We start from the raw sequence: 17,498 nt of genomic DNA, 5'->3' as shown, positions 1-17,498 counted from the left end.
TGTGTAAACAAACCTAAAATGTCAAAGACATATCACAATCTGTAGGTGTAGATTTATTTTTCCCATTGTTCCATGGGACCCATTTTTGTTAACAGATCACATTCTGCTGTCTTTTCATAAGAAATCATAGAGGTGATTTTTTGCCTCTTATTCAATTATATCTAATATTTTAAAATAGATTTGTTGGTCTGATTTTTTTCCAGTAAATCTTATCGCTTACAATAAATGAGAACATGTTGTTTCAGTATCCTATTAATATAACAAAATACATTATAAAATTAACTTAAAAGGAGGAAAGATAAATCTTGACTTCTGATTTTATACATTTCATTGTATGTTTCTTATCCTCATTGCTTTGGATTGCTGGTGGCACTGTACCCCATGTCAGGAATATGTGATGGATTATTTGTATTCATGAAAGCGAGGAAGTAAAGAAGAGGTGGAATAGGAGTGGGGGAAGGGAGAAATAGGAGGAGGGGAAGAGGGAGAAGGAGAAGGAAAAGGAGAAGGAGAAAGAGAATTAAAAGAAGGAAGAGGAAGAAAGGACTTTTATGTTAACATCCTCTTTGATCACAAGTTCTCAGTGACCAAATCTTTATGACTATGCCCACTTGAAAGGGTTCACCTCTTTATGGCAACATAGTGAAAGCTCATTATTAATCCCAGTCTTTTTTGATTTCAGATTTCATTTATTGCGTGGTGGATAGATACATCTATACAATTGTGATAACTTCTATTCCTAAATATTTACATGACTTAATCAGAGAAGCTATTTGGCATAAAGGTGGTTTGGTTATACCATTGCTGGAGAAATGAATGAAATATTTAGAGTACAAATGCTTTTAATTTGGCAGATAAGGAAGCTTCAAGAGATTTCATCTTTGACCTTCAAAAATGACTATTTCATCGAACTCATAATAACTTGAATTTTTCATAATTATATGGCATTTTCATTCAAGTATGTGTCATCTATAGTGAGGTTCTTTCTTTCTAGTTGAAGTAACAATAAATACTATCATGATCATTTATTTTTTAGTTATTCTATAGAGAGTAGCTATTCAAAAGTAAGTTCTATTAAAGGCTGTTGGAATAATTGGATAACTGATGGAATATCGTGCTTTAGTTATCTCATATTGAGATTGATTTACTTCTAAAATCACTACTGACATATAATACATGAAATTCAGTGTTTCTCTGAAATGACTTGTTATTCAAACCTTAGAAATACATGACAAATAACTGAGATTTTTATATACCCCAAAATTTATGAATCTACTTTTTTCTGTCAAATATAGCTTATGTTTAAAGGAAGAGAAAATTATGTGACCAAAGTATATAATATTTAATGAAAAGTAAAATTGCTTAATTCAGCCTGACAGAGCCTGTTGCTTTTAGTTTACATGAGAAATTTGATTAATGATTCTTTTTCGCTTTTGAATAATAGAATATTTCAATTTGTCCAAAGATTCTGTCATCTAAACCTTTGAGTGTATATGTTTTAAATAAAAATGAAAACTAGTTTTCACACTGCATGTTCAAGTTTAATAACTAAATAAATATCTAAACGTTAATTTGTTAAATGGAGCCTCTAAAATCCAAATAATATGAAATTTAATTTATTCTTACACATATTAAATCTGTGCTAAGTGTAGGTGTCTCAAGTTTGTAATCCTCACTACTCAGAAAGCTGCGGTTCAAAGCCCAAACACATCACAACACATACACATATCACACACAAATCATAACACACACACACAAACACACACACACACACACACACACACACACACACACACACACACACACACACACACACACACACACACACACACACAAAGCCAAAAACGGAATTCTGGCTCAAATGATAGAGAAATACCTTTGAGGGAAAAATGAAACTAAGTTTTAGGTCTTGAGTTAAAATCACAAGAACCACACACACATACACAATATTATGTCTAAATTCTTATTTTAGTTTGAAGAAATAATATCATGAAAAGTATGATTTGTTACATATCTTGCAATGGTTGTGAAATTGTTTTTAGTATAATTTGTCAAAATATAACAGGATATTTAAATTCATATTAATGTAGTTATATTTATAATTACTCATAATACCTTGTAGTACAACAGTTGGTATATTTTCTATTGCCATAAGAAAGATTCTCAGTAAAAGAAAGAAAGGAAGATAGAAAGATAGAAAGAAAGAAAGGAAGGAAGGAAGGAAGAAAGATAGAAAGGAAGAAAGGAAGGAAGGAAGGAAAGAAAGAAAAAGAGAGAGTAGGGATGGAAGGAAGGAGGAAGAAAGGAAAGAAGTAAAGAAGGAAGGAAGAAAAAAAGGAAGGAAGGAAGAAATGAAGGAACAAAGGAAGGAAAGGAGGGTGAAAGGAAGAGACAAATCTAATTTCTAAAATCTATTAGTCCAACAGAAACTCGATGTAATTAACCCTTTAGTAAATTCAAGTTTGCAATTTTCACTTCTTTGCATGTTCTCCAAGCATGAATGAAAGTAACGAATAGAGGATCATGAATAACCAGGTATATGTGTTTGCATGTGTAGTAATATGCATGCAAATCTTTCTCTCATTGTCTATACATTGCAAACAATTTACACTTATAAATATTCTAAAAAATATAAACAATCTAAAAATTGATGTAACCAATGAATGTCAATGTATTATATAATGTGAATATTACTATTTTAGTGCTATTAACGTTACATTCTTCATGTTATATTAATTACAAAAATTTATTATGTATTTTATCAGAGAAATTAATATCCTCTGATTTTGGTGTCTGTGAAAGTCCTAATAGCAGAAAGTAATTAAAATCAAATGATATCTGTATTTGCTGGCTCAAACGAATATTTATGAAAGTAATTAAGTCATCAGAGATTCTTCAAATATATCAGAAAGGCCTTAGAAAGACTGTACAATGTTTACATGGTTACCTATGATGTGATTCAAGAGCCATTAACCTATCATACTTCACTTTGCCATCACTATAATTATTCCTATTTTAAGAAGAATCATCCACATAAGTCAAATGATATAAGCTTGTCCTTAAGTTATTATCTTCTATGAAATAATATCCAAATGATATACTACCCTAAGTTAAAGCAAAAGTTGCAAAGTGTATTGGACAATGTAACTCCTTTCAGATACACATGTTGAAAATATATTCCCCTGTCAGGTGACATTAGAATCAACCTTTTAGAGATGACGCTGCAATAATGATCCTGATTAAGTAAGCCCAATATAAATTACTCTGCCTTATGAATGTCCAGCAAATAATTATAATGAACCAGAAAATGGACCCCCATGAGAAAAATAATTGCTTGGAACAACCATTTTTATAATCAATGTTCAAGCTTCTAGAGTATGGCTAATATACTGCTTTTGATTTTATGCCACTTACTTTGAAGTATTCTCTCATAAAAGCCCAATGGCTAACAAAGAGCAAAGTAGTATGGAGTTAAATATCACAAATTTTGATAAAAATATTTATAGTATTTTATTATTTCAATTGTATTCTCCAAGTCTCCAGGTTAGAAATATTTTTAAATTGGAATTGAATTGAGGTTCAACTCTATTCAACTATCATAATTAATTTTCAAAAAGTTTTTATCTTTAAGTAGTTGTACAAAGGAATTGACATTCACTGAAACAGTATATAGGATACAGTGTATCTTGATCAATATCACCCCTTTCAACATTCTCATCCACCCCTCCCAATCAAGCCCAATCCTTAAGTGTCTCAATATTTTGTTATGGAATTACTTGCCATTTAACAAAGCAGTTTATGTGTACAATGCACCTGGAATTGTGTTACCACTTCAACACCTCCACCCCCATTTCACACTACCCCTTCCTTTGTATATTTCAATTCTGGGAATTATACAATGGATTGTTGTCTGTATTCTATCGTTTTCCCCTTCAATTTCCTACCCCTCTCACATTGCCCCCCACTGTCCTCTCTTGCAGTACACATTTACTGTTATTTATTTTGCTGGGCTTTGACAGTCTTTTAAGAGAATTATAGTATGTTCACTCTCCACGGACTATGACATTTCAGAAAATTCATTTGTATCGCCTTGCATCCCGTAAGTGGATTGCTGGATAATAGGTAGCTCTCTATTCAGTTTTGTGAGCAACTTCCATAGTTTTTTCCAAAGTGATTGAACAAGATTACAGTCTCACCAACAATGAAATAGAGTTTCCTTTGGGCCACAGCCATATCAGTATCTGTGATGGTTCGTTTTTTTCATAATGAAATTGTAACAGGGTTGAGATGAGTCTCAGTGTTGTTTGGATTTGCATTTCTTTTATGGAGAGAGATGTGTCTATTTGTTATTCTTACTTCTTCTTAGAAGTTATCTTTAAGTATTTAACCATATTTTAATTGGGTTCTTTTTTATTTGAGGGTTTATTGTTGTTGGGTTTAACTTTTTCATTTCTAAATATGGGTTAGTTATGAAAACCCTTGTCTGATGATTAGCTAGTAAAATTCTTCTTCCATTCTGTTCTCTTTCTATATATCCTGCTAACTTTTCCTTTGCCATGAAATAACTCTTCAGTTTGATGCAATTCTATTGATCCAGATAGAATACTATTACGCCATTTATAAGGAAATGGAAAGACTTAGAACAAACATATTAAGTGAAGAAAGACACACTCAAAGAAATATAGGTTGCCTGATTTCCCTCATTTGTTTTATTATAATGTGCCTCTAATTCTACAAGTAAACACTCTTGGATGGTAAAAGAGAAAACATTACAATTGGACACGATAAATTATTTGGGATTTTAAACATGTATACAGTGAGATCAAAGCAGGATGCCCTTTGAGAGGATCACAAAAGCTCAATAGTTATATGAATATCATCATATAAAATAAAGTTCATCAAAATGATCTCCAATAAATGATAATGAAAGATTTTTTATTTGTTTGCTTTTTCCTTCTTTCTTCTGATGCTGGGTTTTTTTTCTGCACCTTTGGTCTTATATGTAAGTTTTCAAAGGGCAAGGGGGAGCAGAAATGGTGGGACAAAGGGTGAACAAATGCAGCAGTCCTACTCAATAGACACTGCATTAAAAATGAACTATACAACTTATAGGGGAAGGAGGTTGAAAGGGAAAAACTGGGAGAACATTAAGGAAGAGGTGACACTTCAAAAAGAAATGTGCTCATTATCTGACTTAAGTAATTGTAACCCTTCGGTACATCATCTTTAAAAATTAAAAATGGACCTCATAAACAGGCCAGAGTAGCTATACTAATATTAGATAAAATAGGCTTTAAATTAAAAGTGGTATGAAGGTATAAAATAGGCTTTAAATTAAAAGTGGTATGAAGGTAAAAAGAGACAAAGAAAGACATTACATATTGGTAAAGAAAACTATCCATTAGGAGGATATAACAATTCTAACTATCAATGCCCTGAATCCTAGAGCTCCCAAATTTATCAGACAAATACTACTTACCCTAAAAACATGTATACATCCAAACACATTGTTGGTTGCTTGAACACATCATTCTTACCTCTGGACAGGCCAGCCAGGTAAAAACTTAGCAAAAAACCTTCAGTGCTAAATAACTGTATTGACAAACCATACCTAACAGATATCTACAGAATTTTTCATCTAGCAGTGTCACAATATATATTTCTCTCAGCAGCCCACAGAACGTTCTCCAAAATAGATCATATCTCAGATCACAAGGAAAATCTGTGAAAATTAAAAAAAATGAAATTACTCCTTGTAATCTGTCAGCCCATGATTGGACCAAATGAGATCTCGACATCAAAAGGCATCACAGAAAATTCTGAAACACAGAGACTGAATAACACATTGCTAAGTCATCAGTGAGTTACTGATGAGATATGGAGGGAAGTTCCAACGTTTATAGAATTCAATGGAAGTGAAATAGACAAAATGCTACCTCCTCTGGGATACAACAGCACAGGCAATACTCAAGGAAAATTTATATCTTTGAGTGTGTATATCAACAAATTAGAACAATCTTGAATCAGCATTAGGTACTTGAAAAACAGGAACAAGCCAAACCAAATCCAGTAGACAGAAATAATACAAATTAGAATAAAGAAATAAATGAATCAGAGTCTCAAAAACCATACAGACAATCATAATTGACTTATCTTCTAGTAGCTGACAACTTCTCCCAATGAGCTCACAACTTCTCCCAATGAATGTCAGTGTATCTATTTTCAAAGATAGACTCAACCAGCCCAAACCAGTGAACAAAGCAAACTATTAGGATTCTATGAAACAACATTTTGTTTGCCTTTAAATAAATTTAGTCTGTTATTATTAAGGTGATTTATAGAGGGATTACAATTACATGCGTCAGGTACATTTCCTTTCATAAAATGTCTTCAGTTCCCTCACTTGTTCCCAGTCCTACCCTCCTGTCCCTACCCGTTTGTTAAATAGTTCACTTTTATCAATGTTCAATGAACTCCACTGCTACAATTTTTCACTAAAGCTCTGTGCCCACCCCATACCTTCCTGAAGACATACAATGAATATACCAGGCATGGGATAAAGACTATAGAATCATCACAAATTATAAACAACAACAACGAACACAAAACAAAAAAGGAGTTTTTTTGTTTCCATATCACAAACTTTGTTTCAGTATATATATTATATAAATATAATTATTTTTATCATAAAATCAATTCAGGGATTGAAGAGTGATAACGTAATTTTGCTTTCTATTTAATAATACTTTTTATTCTAACATTAAAGATGTAAGTAACACAATTGAAGTCCTATGAAATTTGAAGGTTTTGATTTAAAGTTATATTTTCAAAAATTCTAATAGTTCCATTTCGGCAACCAAAATGAATAACAGGAATGTTTTATAATCAAGAATGTCATTATTTCATGTGCAAAAACTAAAATAAGTGTAATATTAATGTAGTGGAAATAAGAAATCAAATACTTATGCAATGCATCAATTCCATAGATTATGAGATTTATTGATAAAATTAATAAAACTTGTTTTAAGTAGATTACTTAAGACATGAAGCAAGTGATAATTTTCTTTTCTAGGTGAAGTTGATATAGAAATCAAAGCCCAAAGATTCCAGAGTCCTGTGTGCTTGATGCGTGGCAATTTACACATATGCTTGTCTCATCTCAAAGTTATTTTAAAATAACTGTTAACAGGAGTAGAATGAAAAGAATCACTCAAATGTTCACTTTTATTTTGTGACTAAATATGCCTTTTTATATGTATTTTATTTCAAAAATCTGGTAAATTTATTTAAGTCATACCAACAATAATGAGAAATAAACAGCCCCACTCTCCTTAAAAGACAATCAATAAAAAAATGAAACAACAAAGAAAAAAAATGAACCTCATTTTGCACGTGGTCTTTTATATTGTGGTGCTTTGTAATTGTGGATTATATGACTATCTCATGAGTCTGGGCTTGAATCACTAGGGAGGGCTACTGGAAGAAAATTTCATATCTAGAGCAGCTAACACAGCTCTGCAGTTGTTTGTGGGTTTCACTACAGTAGCAGCAGGACATATGATGTACAAAGGAAATGATTCCAGTGTTTTATAGGCCAGAATGTGATGAAAAGCATACTTTTATCTTCTTAGATGAAATCAGAAGACCACACTTTTAAAGATTACTAAATGATCAGCCCTTTAAAAAGCATTGCCATCTTTTAGGGACTCCAGGTAATTCAAGTCCTTCATCTCCCCACAAACATTGCTGCCATTCACAATCATTGCTAAGGTGAATAACCAGTTCTTTTTGACATTTCCAATGGTTTAGGAGCAATATAAACAATAATACAAGTTGTTGAGAAAAGTTAATTTAGAATCAGTAAACAAATCAGATTAAACTCTATAGCATAACCTTTAGGAAAAATGAATTAAGGAATATGGCATGTCCTTTGTAATTTAATATTAGACATTAGGGCAAAATGCCAGAAACAGACTCTGCAAGGAGGAAAGAGAAGTCTTTGATATGATATATTAAAGATTAACTAGGGAGAAGTAATTTTACCTACAATTTCTCTTATATGATAACATACTTTTGTCTACTAATCAGAGAGACTCAAAAAGATTTTTAATTATGATATGAAAAATGCATCGTCATGAATGAATAAAATCACGGAGTAGATGGCTCATTATTCTCATTATTTTGAATGATCTGGTGTTTTTGTTTGTGTGGAAGTATGAATGAATTTTATGTCTGGGGAGGAAAGTTTGATTATTAGATCATTGTGTGATATCCAATGTCAGGAACCTAACATGAGTCAAAGTGGTAAATATGTATGTGAATGTGTGTGTGTGTGTGTGTGTGTGTGTGTGTGTGTGTGTGTGTCGGTCGTGGGGCTTGAACTCTGGGCCTGGGCACTGTCCCTCAGCTCCACAGCTCAAGGCTAGTGCTCTACCACTTGAGCCAAGGTACCACTTCCAGAAGCTATTATTCTTATCAAGAAAGGACTTCACATTGACAGGTATAATTACAAGAAGTAAAACGATAAATATTCACAGTGGCACAAAAATCCCTTAGGTGCCTAGCAAGACAGCACATTTTTCCAGACACGGCATGTTTGTGATGTGAGCGATTTGCAAACAAAGCGACCGTAGAAGATGTTGGACCCTAAACAAAACTGACAATTGCATAAACCCAGTCCTCTATGACAGATGTAGCAAGGCCTATCTTGGAGATTCTTGTTAGAAACTTGATGAAAAATTTATAGTTTAGTTGTTATTACAGAACTCTTTTACACCTGTCCCTCAGCCATTAACTATATTTAACATAGTTTCTTTTGCTCTAACATATTTTTTTCGCTCAGGAAACTCTTTTTTGTTTGTGAAAACTTGGTTGTTCACAACATAGACATGAGTCTTTTAAACCTTTTGAAATTGCTGCTCGCATAGAATTCAATGAGATGAGCTACTCTTTGTCATTTCATAGGAATAAACTTACTTTGATTCAAACCTGGACAGCAGCTAGCTTGTTCTCCCTCCTAGAAATCCATCTGTGTAGACTTCTTTACATGTAAACAGACCCTCATTTACTTGCAAAAGTCTGTCAGTGAGTCAAAACTAATTCACCCAATGAGGTGAATTCCTTTCCCATGCTTCCTTTACATTAAAAATACAAACAATTTTTACATTTTGTTGAACATTAAAAATGTTCAACAATGTGCATACTTTTTAATGTGAAGTGTGATTCCTATTTTCCATAATGTGAATCAAACAGAGAAATCATTTTAAGATGTGAAAGAGCCTTTCAAACAGTCTTTGACCTTGAAAATTTTCCTGGGTATGAATTTTTTGAGAAAAATCTCTTTTCAAAAATAAAGTACTGCGGGGCGCTGGTGGCTCACGCCTGTAATCCTAGCTACTCAGGAGGCTGAGATCTGAGGATCGCGGTTCAAAGCCAGCCCGGGCAAGAGAGACCATGAGACTCCTATCTCCAATAAACCACCAGAAAACCGGAAGTGTCGCTGTAGCTCAAGTGGTAGAGCACTCGCCTTGAGCTGAAGAGCTGAGGGACAGCGCCCAGGCCCAGAGTTCAAGCCCCATGACCGACAAAAAAAAAAAAAAAAGTACTCATTTTTTTATATTGTGCTGGTACTCGGGTTTGAACTCCCGGCCTTGCACTCTACCTGTGGAAGGTCTGCTCCTGGATGGAGAGCAGACTATATCCTCCTTGCAGTGAAGTCTCCACGCAATAACTGTGTTACCTAGGCAACTGGCACACCTTTAAGATGTCACATCTGCATCTGCTGAGGTCACATCTGAATTTGATGTGGCTACACCTATCTTCACCCATCCCCTAAACAAGGCCTAGCCCATGCCCAGACGTGCTCTTTCCCAGGTCTTTCCCAAGTTTTTCCCAGGCCTTTCCCAGCAGCGTGGTGGACCAACATGGCCTTGTGCCAGCGGGATTGATGAATAAACCTACTCCTTACCTTAATACCATATGTGTGGTGTGGTTCTTACTCAGCAACATCTTTTTAAAAACCTAACATAAATGGTGCCATTTGAACAACGGAAAGGTTTAAAGTCAGGATAGGAGGTGGGATTCCTCTCCTTTTTTTTTTCTTTCTTTTGTTTGTTTTTCCTTTTTTTGCTCTGAGGAATACTACAGTTCTGAAGGCCTTTTGGGAACCGGTCTGTCTGCTGTGGACAAAGTGAATCAATTCCTTGCTGGCCTCTGCATCTACCTCCATGCTTGTACATTTTGGTGAGTGAACTACTCTCTAAGGGTTCTCTGTCCCTCAGTCTCTCTCCAAATGTGATTCCACGTCAAAGAACCTGCTAGGCCTTTAATTGAAAGCCCAGTCACGTCTGGAGCTGAGGGCACTTGACTCTGGTTGCTTGGCCACTCCCTCCTAGAGGGCTCAGTGGTAAGTTGTGGGCCCACTTCCATCCAATAAGCCCACCTTCACTCACTGATTATTTTTCTCTCCTACACCCTTAATGGGGAGCTGTGTGTAACTCCAGTGCCTTGAAACCCCTCTGAAATGCCTCCTGTACTCCCTGGATAGCCAGAGCACCTAATTTTTTAGTCTCTTCTCAGATTTAGACAATTTTTGCCTCTGCAATGGTAAACGGTCAGAAGTCTGTTCATTTTCAGGATCTCTTTGCTCTCTGCTAATCATGTCCAACTTCGTGTATCTCTCCCTTTCTTTTCTACAACGTTTTGGATTGTGCCCTGAAAAGTGTAATGAGAGTTGGGTCCCGGGGACCTCCTCTAGCTTCCCTATCAAAGACTAGCCAATCTAGGCTTCATCTATTTGTTCAGGCTTTCTTAGCATTTTTTCAGAAATTCACCATCGTGAGTTTGTCATCTTGGCCATATGGTGGTTTCAGGTTTTGGTCCTATCTGACCCATAACTTTCCACCAAGTTTACTACTCCTCCATCCATCTATTCTATTGTATCTTGTTAACAAGTTGCTCTTTTCTCAGACCCTGGTAACTGAGGCCCAACTATCTGATGTGATTTGTTAGCAAAGATGTCTAAATATTAATGTAAAAAAATTTAGATTTTGAGTTTTGCCTTTTTGGTTTTGTGTTATGTATTCTAGTACCGACTACGTGACTCTAAAATATTGCGCATATCTGTGCTAAGATTCTCACATCTAACGAGTTTTGTCATTGCAGGATATTACTTGGTCAATTCTTGGTAAGGACCAGATAAACTCTACTTATTCTTTTTGATCTCCATGTTATTTAATTGGAAATAATAAAGAATTTTCGTGAAAAAATTGCAATTCAAAGCCAACAGGGGCTAAAAAAATCCCTAAGACTCCATCTCCCAGTTGCAAAGAGCCAGACTGGAAGTATGGCTGAAAATTCTTAACTCTAACCAGCCAAACACTGGAAGCGGTACTATAACTCAAAATGGTAGAGCACTAGCCTTGAGTAGAAGTGTTCAGGCACAGTGCCCAGGCCTTGAGTTCAAATCTCCATGAATTCTCACTGAGACAAGTCATCCCAGAAACGAGTACCTAGACTCAGCCAGACTGGGGAACAAGGGACCATGGAGAGGAGTAAGAGGAGATGATGTCATATCAGCCATTTAGTGCCTGCCCTTTCAAAATTAACCAGAGCCAGGAGGAATATAAGTAAGAAGCCTACCATCTAATGTTCATACCTGTCTACCTTTTAACTGGATGGGAATTCACATTCTTGCCTTTGTTACCTGAATTCTCCTCTACCTAATCACCAGACAGGGACATTTCTACCAACATTTTTCACCCCCAAGTCCTTCCACTTGCCATTTATTTTCTCTCTAATAATTTTTTCCAGGCCCTCAATGCCTCATGAGACTTTCTCTAGACTTCATCCAAGAGACTTGCCTCCACCAGACTTTATCAAAGGACTCACACTCACCAAGGGACAGCTGCAGCTCACTGCCTTCTCTAGGATAGGACCAAATTCAAGCCTTTTACCCCTAATTTCGACACACCTTGTCAGCAGGAATTAGCCAGAGAGGATCCACACCTTATTTCATGATTATTAAAAGGCTGGAATATAATGTCTGCTTCTGGATAGCGAGCAGATTCCACCCTCCTCCAAGCAAAGTTTCCTCCCAGTACCTGCGTTACCTAGGCAACTGGCACTCCTGGAAAATATCACTTCTGTATCTGAAAGTGATGTGGCCACACCTTTCTCCACACATACCCTAGATAAGGCCTAGCCCAGCCCTAGATGCTCTCTTTCTCAGGTCTTTTCCAGGTTTTTCCCAGGACTTTCCCAGCCGCATGGAGGGCCAACATGGCCTGGTGCCAGAGAGAATGATGAATAAACTTACCCCTTTCCTGAATACCTCGTGTTTGTGTGGTTCTTACTCGACCACTCTTTAAAAACCTAACAATCTGGGCTTTAATTCTCAATGTTACTCTATACTTCCTGAAACACACTTTCACTTCTTCCTTTTACCACAAGTGGATAAAAGAATCTCTTAGGTTTATCTACTTGGAATAGCTTTGAATTACAATTGTCAAATTTGAACCCACCTTGTATGGAGCTGTAAGCCACTGGTGCTCTGCTAGAACTCACTTCTTAATAATAAATATTCACAAAAAGAGGAGAAAACATATTTGTTCAATAACGTATGTATTGCCAGATAAACCAAATCACTTGCTACTGGAAGAGAAAAAGAGAGAAGTTAGAAATGAATATGGAGGAGAGAGACATAAAGAAAGAAGAAGGGAAGCGAGGGTAAGTGATAGGAGGGGAGGGGAAGGAAGGATGGAAGAGGAGGGGGAGCTGAGTATAGTTGTCTATTCCTCACCAAGGTATTGTTGAACAATCAGTGCCTTTGCATTTATGTAACCAAAGCTTTCTATTTTTGGTAGTAGTAAGCTGAGATATAAAATACAAATTTACGTGTAAAACCTGTTAGTGTGCTTATTCTTGCAGGAAGGAATCCACAGTTAGGTTACTGTTAGAGACAAGGCAAGAGTAAGCAGTTTAAGTGATTCTGAGAAACAATAATTGATATGCCAGGAATGCTCCCTTGCCCAAGTATTACTCTTGTTCCCTGCTCCAGTATTCCTTTCTAAAAGGATAGCAGAAACAGGGAGGCTGGGAAGGGATGGGAAGGGGAAACAAAGAAGGAGGCTACAATGCTTGATAAGAAATGTACTCATTATCTTGCCCATGTAACTGTAACCCCTCTGTAGAGTATTTTCACAATAAAAATAAATAAAAATTAGCAGAAACAGAAGAGGAAGGAGATATCTGAGCAATGATCATCTTTCTGTTTACCCTCATCTGTTTACTCTCATCCCCTCAAACAATAAAGCCAAAGGAGACTTAACCTGAACTAGTAGGGGAAAATGGGGGGGGATTTCATTCTAACTTAATGTGAAAGTTCTAAAATAATTGGGACAGCATTTCAAATATTGAAATAAAGCTTTTTTAATTATTAATAAAAAGTAATTCAAAATTTATTGAAAATTTAGAAGACTACAACACTCACTACATAGTGGATTGTGCATAATTAAAACTGACTCCTGTTTCTATCATCAGAAATTGAAAATCGTCCTTAAACTTCCAATACTAGGTAAATTGTCCTGAATATTCACTTAAAATGTGCGAATATAATGCAGAAAACATAACTTTAAATTTATACTGTTGAAGTGATGAGTGATGGACATTCATGATGGAAAGCATAATATTGAGAGCATGGAAATTATTTTCCTTCCATCTTCAGTGTGTAGAAAGTGAGAAAGCTCTGTTTGATGGCCCTGAAAGTCCAATTCTAAATTTAGGACAGAAGGTGAATAATAAAGGAGACCTATCTCAGGCATTCACAGATTGAAAATGTGGAGAAATAGCCTCATTTATGTAGGTCAAATATGGAAGTGAGGATGTGGCAATCCCAAAGCCAAATGCCAAAGGAAGAGATATTTTACAAAATACCATGAAGATGAAATAAGCCTTAAATAAGGAGCTGGGCTTAAAGGGAGTAGGACAGAAGAATGGAGGGGGAAATGTTGGACTAATACAATCAGATCACTCAACTCGGAGAATATAATTAGGAAACTTGAAGGGATAGGTGGGGTTGGGGAAAGGGAAGGAAGAAAAGTGGAAAGATTTACAATGATCCAGATGTGTTGTACAATGAAATGTACATACACTCTATTCCACACTGACATGATGGAGTGAAACCTCTTTGCACAACTAGCTAAAGATTAAAAAAAAATTGGTTTTAATATTAAGAGACCAGAAGCATAAACCTTTAGAGATAAATAACAGGATAGCATTGACATATTGTTGAGGCTTATGCTCTTTTCAATATACAAAATTTAATAAGTGTCAAGTCTGCTGTAAATGTAAATTTTACTTTGCCAATTCTTTTTGCAAATTGCTTAAACTAGAGAAACAAATTCCAATATCGCTTCTCTTCAAATAAAAAAATCTTATAGACCTTTAGTTGTTTCTAAATATCTTAAGGTAATGCATTTTAACTAATTTCATTCCAAATTTAAATTTAAATTTTAAAGCACTAAAGTCATTTAAAATCCTCTCACGTGGGCACATGTATAGATAGATAACTAATATGGGCAGAATCAGAATTATTCAGATGGTTGTAAATGGATGCTTACCTAGTTTTCTCCCTGCGGGATCATAGAATACTGACTATCCTAATTGGAAAAATTTAGCTTTCCCAGGTTTTCTGCATATAAACACTCCATCAAAATTTTCTCTTTTTCTAATTTTAATTTTATTTTTTGTGAACCTACTGTACAGAGGGCTTACAATCACATGGGCAAGACAAAGAATACATTTCTTATCAATCATTGAAGGCTCCTCCTTTGTTTACCCTTCACATCGCTTCCCAGCATCCCCCCGCCCCCCCACCACCACCCCCCCGCACCAAAGTTGTAAAGTTCGTTTTTGACATGACAACTTGTACTTCTCATAGTTGCATCCGGTCCACCTGTATCCTTAAACAAATTTTTTTTTAATTTAAATTTTTATTTTTTGTGAACATACTGTACAGAGGGGTTACAATTACATGGGCAAGATAATGAGTACATTTCTTATCAAGAATTGCAGCCTCCTCCTTTGTTTATACTTCACATCCCTTCCCAGCCTCATTTCGCCCCACACACAAACCCAACCCCTCCAAAGTTGTAAAGTTCGTTTTTGACATGACGACTTGTACTTCTCATAGTTGCATCAGGTCCACCTGTATCCTTAAACGACTTGTTTATCCCCATCTCCTCCACAAATTATACAGACATCAAATATAGTGAAAGCAGGGGTTGTACTCTTGGGGAAGGACATGCAAAGCAACAAAGAAATAACCTTATATATATATATATATATATATATATATATATATATATATATATATATATATATGTTAGAAACAGTCACACGAAAGAAAAAAATCATTTGAATACATATTTTAGGGTTCATTTCCCTAACATCACCTGATCTGACCTTTTCTGCTTGACTCAGACATATACTAGATATTGCAAATAAGGAAAACCGTGGGACCTATGTTTCTTTGGGCCTGGCTTACTTCACTTAATATAATTTTTTCCAAGTCTTTCCATTTCCTTACAAATGGGGCAATGCCATTCTTTCTGATGGAGGCATAGAATTTCATTGTGTATATATACCACATTTTCTTGATCCATTCATCTACTGAGGAGCATCAGGATTGGTTCCATATCTAAGCTATGGTAAATAATGCTGCAAAAAACATAGTTGTGCTATTAGCTTTAGTGTGGTCTTGTTTGTAAATATTTGGGTAAATGCCCAAATGTGGGATTGCTGGGTCATAGGGGAGCTCTATGTGAAGTCTTTTAAGGAACCTCCATACCGCTTTCCAAAGTGTTTGAACAAGTTTACACTCCCACCAACAATGAAGAAAGATTCCCTTCTGTCCACATCCCCTCCAGCATCTGTTGTTGTTACAGTTCTTGATTATAGACATTCTAGCTGGGGTGAGGTGGTATCTCAGTATTGTTTTGATTTGAATTTATTTTATGGCTATGAATGTTGAGCATTCTTCATGTGTCTGTTGGCCATTCTTCTTTCTTCTTCAGAGAATTTTCTCTTCAAGTCTTTAGCCCACTTATTTATTGGGCAGTTGTTTCTTTGAGGATTTGTTGTTGGGGGATTTTATTTTTTGAGCTCTAAGTATATTTTAGATATGAGACCCCTGTCCATTGTATGGCTACTGAAGATCTTTTCCCAATCTGTGGGCTTTCTATTGATCTTGCTAGCTATGTCCTTTGCCATGCAGAAGCTCTGCAACTTCATGCAATCCCATTTGTCCAACCTTTCTTTGATTTGTTGTGTTTCCGGGTCTCTACTCAGAAAATTTCGGCTTGAACCAAGGAGGCATAGGGTTTCTCCTATTCCATCCTGTAATGTTTTCAGAGTGTCAGCTTTGACTTCGAGGTTATTGATCCATTTGGAGTTGATTCTGTTGCAGGGTGATATATAAGGATCTAGTTTTAGTTTTCTGCAAGTAATTAACCAATTTTGCCAGCACTATTTACTGAAGAGGCTGTCTTTCTTCCATTCTATTATTTCACCTCCCTTATCGAATATTAGTTAGGTATAGGTCTGTAGGTTCATTTCTGGGTTTTCAATAATATTGCATTGGTCCTGAGGTTTGTTCTTATGCCAGTACGAAGCCGTTTAATGACTCTGGCTTTATAGTAGATTTTGAAATTTGGTATTGATATTCCACCAGCAGTGTTTTTTTCCATTGAGGAGGGTTTTTGCTATTCGGGGTTTTTATTGTTCCATATGAATTTTTGGATTGACTCTTCTATTTCCTTCAAGAATGAAGTTGGAATTTTGATAGGTATCGCATTGAATTTGTAGATAGCCATGGAAAGTATTGCCATTTTCAGGATGTTAATCTTCCCAATCCAGGAGCATGGAAGATTTTGCCATTTTCTAAGTTCTGTTTGGATTTCCTATTTCAAGATTATGAAGTTTTCATCACAGAGGTCCTTCACTTCTTTGGTTAAGTTGATTCATAGGTATTTTATTTTTTGTGGTGCTATTTCAAATGGAGTTACTTTCCTAATTTCAGCCACACTTTTCTCATTGTTGGCATAAAGAAATGCCATTGATTTAGGGGGGTTAATTTTATACCCTGCTATTTTGCCAAAGTTTTGAATCAGCTAGAGTAATTTGGGAGTGGAGACTATGGGATTCTTTAAATACAAGATCATGTCATCTGCAAAGAGGGAGAGTTTTATTTCTTCTTTCCCTATTTGGATCCCCTTTATGTTTGCATCTTGTCTTATTGTTGTAGCTCGGCATTCTAATACTAGATTGAAGAGAAGTGGAGAGAGTGCACATCCTTGTCTTGTTCCTGAGTTAAGAGGAAATGGCTTTAGTTTTTGACCATTAAGTATAATGTTGGCTGTAGGTTTGTCATATACAGCCTTTATTGTATTGAGGAATGTTCCATGGATTCCTAATTTTTCCAGAACCCTCATCATAAAGGG

This window comes from Dipodomys merriami, unplaced genomic scaffold (genome assembly GCF_024711535.1).
Source record: "Dipodomys merriami isolate MVZ:Mamm:240054 unplaced genomic scaffold, mDipMer1.0.p SCAF_721, whole genome shotgun sequence".
Classification (NCBI taxonomy): Eukaryota; Metazoa; Chordata; class Mammalia; order Rodentia; family Heteromyidae; genus Dipodomys; species Dipodomys merriami.
Note: the sequence above shows the minus strand (reverse complement) of the source record.